Source organism: Suncus etruscus, chromosome 12 (assembly GCF_024139225.1).
Source record: "Suncus etruscus isolate mSunEtr1 chromosome 12, mSunEtr1.pri.cur, whole genome shotgun sequence".
NCBI classification, from domain to species: domain Eukaryota; kingdom Metazoa; phylum Chordata; class Mammalia; order Eulipotyphla; family Soricidae; genus Suncus; species Suncus etruscus.
In genome coordinates this window covers 86,508,625-86,521,639 of record NC_064859.1, presented here as the reverse complement: position 1 = coordinate 86,521,639, position 13,015 = coordinate 86,508,625, and positions in this window count along the sequence as shown.

Sequence of the window (13,015 nt, the reverse complement as noted above, 5' to 3'; positions counted from 1 at the left end):
AATAAAAAAAATACAAAAGGTAGGCCAATGAATTAACACTGTGAAAATGGTAATATACAGATCCAATGCAATGTCTATAAAAATACCCATGTCACTTTTAAAGAGATAAACACTTCTGAAATTCATATGGAACAGCAAAACTCCTTCCCATAGCAGCCAAATCAATCTTAGGGGATAAGGAAATAGAAGGTATTGCCTTCACCAACCTCAAATGGTACAATAAAGCTGTAGTAATTAAAATAGGGAAAAATATTTAGAGCAATGGAATAGAATTGAAAATTCAAAGCAAAGAGCCTCATATATATGGACAGCTAATCACTGATAAAGAAAAAAATATGAGATGAAACAAGAAAAGTTTCTTCAACAAATGAAAAAAAAAAAAGAACTCAAACCCCTTTCTAACAGCATGCACAAAAGTCAACTAAATTAAAGTCTTCAATATCAAATTTGAATATATAATTTATACTGAAGAAAATATAAGCAAATTTCTCATGACATTGAATCTAGAGTTATCGTGAAGGAGTCAATGCCATTGGCTAAGGAAACAGACACAAAGATAAACACCTGGTTCTACACGAAGTTAAGAATCTCTGTACCTCAAAAAAAGAAGTGACCAAAATAAAAGGACTATATAAAGATTAGAAGAAATTATTTGCCCATCATTGATCTAATAAAGGGTTAATATTCAAGACCTATAAAGCAATGATAAAACTATACCAAAATAATTCAAACCCCAAATATGGGAATTAGAGATGAACAGAAACTTCTTCAAAGACATAAAAATGGCCAAAAGACATAAAAATGTTCTCTATTACTGATCATTGGGGAAATGCAAATCAAAGCAACATTGAGATATTATTTTACACCACAAAAACTGACATGTGTTAAAAAGAACAAGAATAGGGGCCAGAGAGATTGCATGGAGTTAAGACATTTGCCTTGCATGAAGAAAGTCATTGGTTCAAATTCCGGCATCCCACATGGTCCCCCAAGCCTGCCAGGAGCAACTTCTGAGCATAGAGCTAGGAGTATCCCCTGAGCACTGCCAGGTGTGACCCAAAAACAAAACAAAACAAAAAAAAACAAAAAACAAAACCAAAAAAAAACAACAACCAGTGGTAGCATATAGGGAGAAAGTATCCTCATTAACTGATAGCATTATGGATTACACAACATTTATGGAGAGTATCATGAACATTTCTAAAAATAATCTAGATATTGAGCTCTCTCATCTTACATAAAAATTTTACTCCTTGGAATATGACCCAAATACACAAGAGTGTAATGCAGAAAAGACATCTATACACCTACATCCAGTGCAGCATAAACCAAAACAGCCTAAATCTAGAAACAATCCAGTGTCAAAGGACAGTTGACTAGATAAAGAAGCTTTGATTCATATATACAATAGGATATTGCTTGGCCATAAGTAAATATAAAATCACACAATTTGCTGCTCATGGTTGAAACTGAAGAGTATCATCTTGAGTTAAGTTAGTCAAAGAGAGAAAGACTAATACAAAATGATTTATCCTATATGTGGAAATAAAGAAATACTAGTGGAATAGCAAATGTCTAAAGGCAATAGAAACAAAAAGCATGAGAATTTGTCTGCAGTAAGAAGCACTTGGGAAGGGAATGATGGAGGACAGGACAGGAAAGAATCTACAATTGAGATGTAGAGAAATATTCAAATGAGGGGAGAGAGGAAGCTGAAAGTTAGTGAACTGTTATGCATGAAACCCTACCAGTTAAAGTATTGTATACCACAGAGCAACAAAAGTACCTCTCATATAGAGGTAGAGTAGCAGATGGAAGCAAATGGTGGGGGGAAAGTAAAATTATAATGGTAAACTTCAAAACATTTTCTTGGCAAGTTCTAATATTAAAATTTTGCATCAGGGTCTGAGGCAAAACTTGTCTTGTACTCAGCTGACCTAGGCTCAATATCCAGCAACCCACATGGTCTCCCATACACCACCAGGAGTGTTTCCTAAGTACAGAGCCAGGAGCAAGCCTGGATATGGCTTGCAAGTCATACTACTGGATAAGGCCCCAAACCAAAAATAAACAAACAAACAAAAATTGGGTGGGGTCTCTACTTGGCAATACTCAATGGTTACTTCTGGCTCTGCATTCAGGAATAACTCCTATGAGTGTCTGAATATTATATGAAAGTACAGGGATCAAACCTCAGTTGACCACATTAAGGATCTCTCTGGACCCACAAATAAAAAATTTAGCATTAACCTGTATGAATTTGTCACTTCAAAGTAAAACTAATGAATGTGCTATAGAGTAGGGAGATCATTTTCTAAGATGAATTCAGTACTTATCTAGAAGGGTTATAGTGTTATTGACATTGGTGTTTAGCTCTCCTTTTTGACTCTTAAGTAGAAAATAACATCTAATTGGATTTTAGAAGTGGGCTATACTTAATGAAGTAACCAATGAGCTGTGTTGATAGCAACATCTTCTATCTCAGTGGTTTTCAATCTTTTCATTCCTGTGTACTGGTGGAAATAGGAGAGATATTTGGTAGATTGCTAAAGCAGAAATAAAAACAATTATTTATAAATAGCATTTTGTGTATTTACTTAAACTCTAATATTATGAAATTAAAAATATTTTTCTGGGATCATGCTGCAATAACTTTTTCATTAACTAGAAAGAATTCCTGTAGATATCAGCCAGTTCCAATAAATGATGGTTATAAAAACACCATTCTGTATAGGATAGATGTACTACCTACCTATAATTTAATAGCATCATGTCATAGAAAAAAATCAGACCATACTGAGGTTAAATACTACAACTTTTTAAAATTAATTTATATTGATTTGGTTTGGGGCAATACCTGGTTATGCTCAGGAAAGCTCAGTTGACCATATGGAGTGCCCAGGATTGAATTTAGGTTGACAGCATGCAAGACAAGTACCTTACCTGCTGTGATATCTCTTTAGTCCAAAATGCCTATATTTTTTATTGCTTCGAAACTAGGCAAATATTTTACCTTTTCATGACTTTACTCAGGGTGTAGAATAATATTGAGCATAAATTAGGCATTTGACAAAAACAAAGGAACATGTTTGGTTAAATCTGAAGCTTGTTTAATAAAGGCAAAAATTGGCAAACTCCATTCCTCATGTCAAACCTGCCCTGCTGTTTATTCATTTTGAATGATCTAAGAATAATCTTCGCATTTTTAATAGACTAAAACATTGGGAATAAAATATTGGACTTCTTATATCATAGGCAAATCATATCTCAGCATTATTTGTCAAAAATATTATCTTTTGTTAATTCTAGACTTATATTGACATTTTATTTATTTGTACATTTTTATTTTATTTGTACATTTCTATTAAAGACACTTTTACAATGTGCAGTAGTAAGTGCCTCAAAGATCTCTCTTTTCTAGAAAGCAACAAATGACACAAGAAAGAGTCATGTATAGGAAGTGGGCTTAAAGCTGTGTGGTTGGGTCACAAGTAGCCTGGCATGTTGCTTTATGACAAAAACATTTTATATTCTGTGAGCAGCACCAGAAAAGGGCTAATTTGTAGCACAAGGAAAAGTAGCCCAAAATTCAGAAGTTGGGGGGAGTCTCAATCAATGTTTTGTTAAATATCTTTTGATGGGGTAAAACAGTCTGGCTAAACATTTATGAGGCAAACAATGTGAATCTGGAGGGCTTGTGCCTGGTTCTGGCATAGAATAAATAAGACGGCATCTGTGCTTCTTATCTAAGTCTTATAAGGTAATGATGGTTCTATGCAAAAAGCCATAACTCAGAAGACTAATCTTTGCTAAATTGTGACCTGGGGATGAGGGAAGTTTTGTTTCCCAGACCCACAAAGTATAAGTAAAATTTATAATGTCAATATCTATGCCCAACCATTTATAAATTGCCTATGGATTGCTTCCACACACTACGGCAGAGTTGAGTGGTTGCACAGAGACCAGATGGTCTAGAAAACTAAAATATTTACAATTGTGCTGTTACCAAACAACGTTGTTGACTATTGCTAGAAAGGAGGAAAGAAGAGAATGTTGGTAGAACTACAAGGAATTCTGAATGAAACGTTGCCTAGCAAACTCTTATGCAGCCTTTCAGTCTTGAGTGAAGTCTCCAGTAATATATTCCCTCTGGAATTTTTTTTTTTTTTTGGTTTTTGGGCCACACCCTGTGACACTCAGGGATTACTCCTGGCTATGCACGCAGAAATTGCTCCGGGCTTGGGGATGCCAAGGGACCGAACTGCAGTCTGTCCAACGCTAGCACAGGGCAAAGCAGATGCTTAACGTCTTGTGCCACTGCTCTAGCCCCATCCTCTGGATTTCTGTTGGAGGCTTTAAAATACCTACTCCATGTACTCATGGAACACTCCTATTAATCACTTACTTTTATTAGAAATGCCTATTTCTTCCTCAATACTTTTAATTCTATCTCCAAAAATGAATAAGATCTTTGCTGCATTTGAATTCTTTTTTTTTATTAACAATATTTTGACCAAAGTGAATTACATATCTTTCAGAGTAATATTTTAGGTACATAGTGATATTGAATCAGGGGCATTCCCACTACCAATGTTGTCCTCCCTCCACCACTGTTCCCAGCATGCATCCCATATCGCCCCTCCTTTGCCCCCTAGGCTGCTAGTCTAAGTGATCCCTTCTGTGTCTAGCTTGTTGTAGATTGGGTAGCAATTCTATTGTAGATGTCTATGGATTTGGTGTTTAAGTTTGATCTTTTCTTTATTTCTACTCAATGTTCATATGACTATATGGTCTTGGTACCTCCATTATTTCCCCCTCAGTTTGTGAGGCAGAACAATATGGATCAAGTTATGCAGTTCTGTTTGAAGGTAAAAAAAAGAAAGAAAGAAAAAGAATAAAGGCAATAATTCAAACAAGCAAACTTCTTAACATTTAGAAACAGAGTTTGAAATGTGGAGAATAAAGAAAACAATCCTTGAACAAATAAACTTGAACATTCAATGTCATTATTAACAAATGTATTGCCAAAGATAGCTTCAGTCCCAGGGAGAAGGTAAGAGCAATCTTTAATCTTCAGTGCATATTCAAATAACTATGGTTAGAGAGCAAAGAAGTACTTTGTTCTCTTTAGTAGGTTAAATATGCCTCTCTACAAATACGTTAACAGCCTTCCTTTGCTTAGCAAATCCTCTTTTCATGAGCTGTTCAAAGGTAAACTTTATCCCCAGGTTGGATTATCATAACCTTCCTATCTGGTGTGTGAATTAAGCTCACCTCTCCTATCTGAAAAAGGAATTACTCTTCAGCTCCTACACTCACCTCAAATATCAACTTCTCTTTTGGAGCCAAATACCTCTAACATGCCATTTATATTCTTTTTCTGGAAACTTAATGGCTTTTTGATGCTAAGTGTGCTTTAAATGCTCTTTGAAGACCCTTACTTGTTAGTGTTTCTACAAGTGTCTACTTAGATTCTTGCCATGGTAAATGATTTTTAGGAATGAATTCACTACCTCAATGGCTGACAGGATGGAGAGGCCTTGACAAAGACTTTGGCAAAGTCATAGGACCAAGATATGATGCAAAATGAATTGCAATCACCAGCTCTTTTTCCAGTTGCAAAGTAGAGATGGAGATTGGGGATGATTCCTAAGGAGATAGTTCTGTAAGAAAAAAAAAACACAAGACACCTGTTCAAAGGGAGAAATCTGAATCTCTTTAGAAGAGGAGCCATTGGTGAAGAAGAAAAGGCTGGGAAGACAATTTAAAACATCCACCAAAAGTCCTAAGTCCTTCCCCATGACCACACTGTAGCAACAAATCTTATCTGCATAGAGAACTTTGTCAAGGCAGCTTGGATAAACCCATGAACACTTCCAAAAGCCAACCATGATTATCTCAAGTCACTGTGCCTCCATTCCATCTTGGACAAACTTCCTTGTTGTTGTTGTTGTTGTTTTCTAAATAAAATGCTTCTATTCACTAGCAAAATTCTTTTTTGTGAAAGTCCACAATATACTTGACAAACCTGAGTGGGAGTGAGGAATGACCTTCATTTAGCTCACATCACTCCAAGGACCCTGATTGAAAACAATTGATGGTAGAGACCTACTCCAGTGCCATGCAGATCAAGTGGGTCTTGGGTACAGCTTGATGACTGCATGGAATCAGAGTACCTACATCATGTGCGGGGGGGGGGGGGGGAGGCTTGTGAAAACATTGATAAATCCTAACACAGCAATTCACCAGCCAGTTTATGTTGGGTTGAGGAGGAAGGCAGTAGTACTCTCTCTACTGAGTGGGAGTGGGATGCCCTTCTCACTCTTTGGTTCTCCAAATACCCCTCTACCAATAGACTCATCACAGTAAAGAAGCATTGCAAGTTCTCAATCTTTGTTACTTTCAGTACTAAAATTTATTATTTGTATTGGTAATAATCTTAAGGGATTAAAAGTCTGAGGCAATTGAATGATTTAGCAATTTAAAATTAAAATGAGAGGGCTAAAGAGATAGCACAGCTGTAGGACATTTGCCTTGCATTTGGCCCTTCCAGGATGAACCCAGGACAAACCCAGGACAACCACATATAGTCCCCTGAGTCTGACAGGAAAGACTTCTGAGCTCAGAGCCAGGAGTAGCCCCTGAACACATCAGGTGTGACCCCCAAACCAATAAATTAATTAATTAATTAATAAGAAACAGATTTAATTTAGGTATCAAAACACTTGCCTTCCATTCTGCTAGCCCCAATTTTATTACTGGCACCAGATATGGTTCCTTAAATACTGCCAAGAGTGATTCCTAAGCACAGAGCCAGGAGTAAGCCCCAATTACAACCTTGTGTGCCCCTTTTCTGACCTCCTTAATAAACAAAATAGGTAGCTCTGGTAATGCATCTCTAGATTATTATAAGTTGAGAAGCTGAATTAAATCAATCAGAGAGACTTTGAATTCGAGGCCCTGAGTTTTGGAAGTCTTTTCCAAATTTTGCCACTCTCTTCCATAAGATCTACTCAGAGAAGCCAATTTCCACCAAATAATCCCTATACTCCTCTGGGAGCTGAGGACTCAAGTCAAAATCAGACCCCAGTGAAAGCTTTTCTTGCTGATCTCTTTAGTGGTTTGTAAAGTCCCCTTTTTCATCGCCAAATTGAATAGCAGGCTTACATTCTTCTTACATGGATTTTCTTCTAACAAATCAGATTATAATCATATGTCAATAGACCATGGGAAAACTTTTTCACCAAAGCAGAAGTCAGCATATTAAAATCTGAATGACATTAATTGCCAGACAGCTTCATATGAGATTGGCCTATATACACTTAGAAACTCTTTAAACAAGGAGCCAGTGTGGTAGTGCAGCGGTAGGGCTTTTGCCTTTCATGTGGCTGACCCAGGATGGAGCTTGTTTCCATCTCTGGCGTCCCATATGGTCCCCCAAGCCAGGAGCGATTTCTGAGCGTATAGCCAGGAGTAACTCCTGAGTGTCACCATGTGTGGCCCAAAAAGCAAACAACAACAACAACAAAACAAACAAATTAAAACCTCTTTAAACAAAACTGAAGTATTCCAGAGCAATAGCACAGTGGATAGGGCATTTACCTTGAATGAAGCTGACCTGGGTTCAAACATCATCATTCCATCCTGAGCACTGCCAGGAGCAATTTCTGAGTGCAGAGCAAGGAGTAAACTCCTGGACTGCCAGGTGTGGCCCAAAAACAAACAAACAGAAAACCTGAAATATTTTCCCCCTCAAATTCAAGGTCCTATCCTGGATTTTTTAGACAAGACCTCTATGAACTACCTAGTTGTCCACAGCGGATCTCATAAAACATCTATTTCTTTTCCTTTGTGACTAAGTAACCAAATATCTTCATATGTCACCACTCTACCTGCTATTAACGTGTGTCACACAAAAAAAAATCTTGTTCAGGGCCGGCAAGGTGGCCCTAGAGGTAAGGTGTCTGCCTTGCAAGCGCTAGCCAAGGAAGGACCGCAGTTTGATCCCCCGGCATCCCATATGGTCCCCCTAAGCCAGGGGCAATTTCTGAGTGCTTAGCCAGGAGTAACCCCTGAGCATCAAACTGGTGTGGCCATAACAAACAAACAAACAAAAAAATATTGTATGTTTCTTTTACTTCCAGTGAGAACAGGCAGCTGATGCTGTTGTGCAGTCACTGCCTGGTGGTGTTTGGACAAGACATGCAATGCCAGGGCACATGCTCTATTAGTTATGTTATCTTTAACAGGTTTCCCAGTTTTCATTCTACTTTTCTAGTTTTCATTTTGTTTTGTGTCTGTTTTAGTTTTTTGGGCCAAACCCAGTGACGCGCAGGAGTTATTCCTGACTCTGCACTCAGAAATCACGAAATCATACCTGACGCGGGGGACCATATGGGACGTTGGAGGATCGAACCGAAGTTTGTCCTGGTTCAGCCGCATGCAAGGCAAACGCCCTACTGCTGTGCTATTGCTCTGGCCCCTATTTTTCTAGTTTTAACTGCAGTTTTACTCACTCTAAGAACATTCTTCTTTACTTGGAAGTGCAAATTCAGGAGCAGGGAGATCAGGGTCAGGGCACACACTGCCTTTGCAATGCCCCACAAGTTCAGTCTCTTGCTTGCATGTCTCCCCAACTTCAGGGATGTCTTGGAAACCCCAAGTACCACTGGACTAGGCAGCATCACATTTCCCTGACCCTTTTCTGGCCAATTAGTTAAGTATCACAGAACTGAGCTCAAGGCACTTTAGAACTGCCCTGGAGTCACCTCACTTCCAACCCCTCAAACAACACAAAGTGAAACAAATCAAGATGCGTCCTTGCTTAATAGTTCTTGAAGGTAAGTTCAAATTCCTTAAACAATTTTTAAAACCCTCTGTGGCCTAGGACCTCCCAACTCACCTTTTGCTTTTCCTGTTCCTTTATCTCACGTGCTGGCTTCCAGCTTCACAGAATTTTGCTTGCTGAATATGACTTTTTCCCTCAATCACGAATCATTGAAGATTCTTTGACTTCCCTGTGAAGTCTCTTTCCTTATTCTAGGCATTACTTATATTGCAGCTTAGACATCCCTTAGACATCCTAGTCAGAAATGGCTAGTTCTGTTCCTGCCTCAAACCCAGGAGATCTCCACTGGGGGAAGGAGCTGTCTTTTGCACTGTAGTTTTCTTCTCATAGCAGCAAGCACACTGAGTTTTCATTGTTCGTGTCCTCATCTAAACCCTACAGAAGGAACATGTTTTGTGAAGTCAGAACACATGCTTGTATTGGACTGTCATTTATCCACAAAACCTATTATACCACCTGGCACATGGCTGGAATTCAATAAATAAGTAGGAAATGAATGAAAGAACACAAGCTTTTCTGTGCTTACAGGGAGATTGGTGAACGAAATTCTTTCTTTTAACTCCTTCAAAATAATTGGCATAATTTATTCAATTAGTAGCCAGCAACTAGGCCCAAATTTGAGGAAATATTGTTTAAAAGGCCTCTGGGACATGAGATTTTACACCAAGTTGCTGTTGAATTTATTATTGCCATTTTGTGGTTGTAGTTGTTTTATTTTTAGATGAGCCCCATGATGCTGTAATACATTTCTCAGAGAATAACTTGGTAATGGATAACTAAGTGAAAGATCTTAACTGTGATCAGAACTTGCAGTTTGACGATGATACAAGTAGTTCATGAAAGCTAATTGATGTAGAAGTATACTTCAAATGTATGGCCCTCAATAAATTCTTATTCTATCCGGAAATGACCTCATTTTTTTGTGGAGCCATCTACTCTCTCCTTATTGAAGATCACTGTGAAATGGATGGATTTTGCCCCCACAGCCAGCTTCTCAGAGCCCACTCATGTGTCAGAAACATTCCACACATCCCTGGCCAATCTTGAGAAAACTGGAGCATCACATTTGAAAAGACAGAAATCACTGTAGGTTCGACATCACCCACACCATCCATTTCCGTTGATTTGCTATTAGCATCTGTGATGAGGCTTGGAGGTAGCTGCCAACCCTTGAATGTCACGGAGATGAAATTTAGCTGGTGGGGCTGAAGCCAGGCTTATTACTGTTGAGCGAGTGGAGCTTCATGATTGTCCCTTCTTGTTAGCCTGCCTCCATTTGAGCACAAAAGGCCTAGATTGCTTTGCAAAATATCTCTTAATTAATCATAAATACTGCCTGATGGGAAGATCATTGCTTTCATCTCACTTAAATAAAATACAATCGTTAAATCCTTTCCTTGCTCCAGGTTTTCACCATATTGTGCAGGTTGCCTCCTTCCATATTTCAAACATTAGGTCTAATCACATCAGCATGTTACTGAGAGCCTCATTAGGCTGTGCCATCAAGAGCTGTTCTAACCCTTCTCTACCAGCACAGCCAAGTCCCAATGTGTTAAACAGGGACAAGAGAATGGCAAAGCATTCCACTATTTCCCAGCAGTTAATTAAGAAGAAGGGTAAAGCATTGTGCTAAAGACTTCAGTGAGTTTGCCTTGCAGCTCTTCCGTGGTGACCTTGTAGCAAATGGTGAAAGTACTGAGAGAGTCACTGTTGCATGGTAAATAGCAGAAGAGTTCAAAAGCTACCGGATGGGTGCTAGGCATGGTAGGATGAGCTTGCTTTGTTCTCTGCCCCTTTGAACTCACACATTTTCCATTCTGTACCAATAGAGAGCAACTAATGAAGAATTTAATTCGCCATTTAAATGGACAATATACAATCAGCCTCCTGCACCAGTAATATAAATGTTAAATATTGGGGCTTAAATATAATAGTTTGCAATGGGGCACCCATGTAATACAAAGAGCCTTTGTTTTCTCATAATGAGTGGTATAATTGCCCTTCTCTCTTGCCTACCTTTATTTATAGAGAAAAATAAAGAACCCAAAAATTCATTTTTCATTCTTTTATGCAACTTTAAATTCAGACCTATGATCCAGTTTTGTCCCATAACTAGAAATTTAATTATACGGCCCTCTTTCTATATTCTTACTGCCTGGAATTGGGTAATGTAGTACTTTAGATCAGGAAGACAAATACATGTGCTGAATATGGTAAATCAGGACAAAAAAATTGGGGCCAGATTTTTTGGTGTCATTCTTAATGCAAACAGCCCCTTCAGTTGCTTATTCCTAGATCTTCTAGTACATAATAAATTCCCATATATCTATGCTAACCCAATAGCCAGATCATCTACTCAAGATACCTGAATCTAATCCTTTCTGATAGAGAACACAAATGACTTATTGCTACTTCCCACCTTTTTAAAAAGAACTTCTTAATAACTTCCCAGCACTTTAACTCAATGAGTAAAACTATATACTTAAGCCTGGAAAGAAGAGAACCATGTAACAGGAGATCAGACCTGATTCATATATTTTTCTGAATAAAAGTAAAACAGAATCTTAACAGTCTAGAATTTATATCTATAAAATCTTTCACTTTTCAGATCATAAAACCCACTGGTTTCTTGTAGAGGCTAGCCAGAGAACCAACTACTACAGCAGACGCATGAACAGTTGGAATTTAATACAGGAGATTAAACAGGAAAAAAGTAGAGGTAATACTGAGATAATATAAAGATAACAAATTCAGATTTATCACTTTAAAATATAAAGGGAATGAGGGAAGAGGTGGCAGGAGATAAAACTGAGGGGCTCTGAGAGGAGGCATCAAAGAGATGGTCAAAAGAAGCTAGAGGAGTTAGGTTGCAGACCTTTGAGCAAGTATTGTGGCATGTCTGTTTTTGTACTTCTCAGACAGGGCAATGATGTTAACTCCAAGAGTTATGAAAGATTCTGGGCTTTAGTAGCTAATGCACCAGTCAATGTAAATTAAGTATGTTCTAGGTATTCATGGAGCTATTCTAGCAAATAATCAAAGCAAATGGTAGGGGAGATAATGAGTCTTTCCACTTTGTAGGCCAATCAGAAGGAGCTTGTAGATAACATGGGACTTACTCTATTCCATTATCATTTGAAGTGGAGACAGTCTCCTAGAACTGAGCCTCTCACCTATGTGCTTTATATTAAATCTAGGTGGTAGGAAGCTGAAGTGCAAGCCGCTTAGTTGATATAAGAGAGAATTGCTTGGCACAGGAAAAATCTCTCATCCCTAATGTCAGACATGTTGACTTAGAAGTAATGTAGGAGACAAAAGAGGAAGCACATTCAATGCATTCCCATTCTTGTCCCATAACCCACTCCCATCTTCTTTCCTAGTTGTTTTAAGTTCAAAGTTGATGATAGAACTGATTTCTTGGCCCCTGTCCTTTCAATATTCAGAAAGACTTTTCAAAATATAAAGTGCCAGCTGGCCAGTCTTTCCTCAAACTCTCTGTATTCCACACAGTACATTTCACGAAAACTTGGGACTTGCAGATGGCACTCATTATGGTTTCTTGGCCTGCTATGTTATTTCCCCTGTGTTTTAATGCTCTTTTGTGATTATGAAATTCAGAAACAAGGACGATTAAATGCTTCTGAACAAACTTACACATTCCCCAAGTTCTCTGACTTTTTCAACGTATCTTTAGTCTTTTAAATAATAAGCCAACTGATAGGCCACTTTTTTCAAAGATAGTGTGACTTGTTCTTTCAAAAATGAACATTATTATATGGATTTATCTTCCTATATCCCTGCCCCAAAAAAGTAGGAGATTCAGAAATGTGACACAAAAGGTTACAAAATCTAAATATACAGAGTGTTTCTAAATATTTATTAACCTATGCTCTATCAAGTTCCACCTGTAAATTTAAGTTTTACCGAGGGAAATAGATACTTTAATCATTTGAAAGAAGATATACCCATAATAAATCTAGGCTCATTTTTTTGGCTAGATTGTTATAGATCCACTGCTAAATGCAGTTCTGTAGTACCATCTAATCAGCCTTGAAGCAAAAGAGTGAATAAATGTATTCTGAAGTATTTCGATTGGACTCAGATTAAAAGCAGTGCAATATTCATCAATGAAGTGGGACTTCTATCAAAAAGCAATGGATATTACTA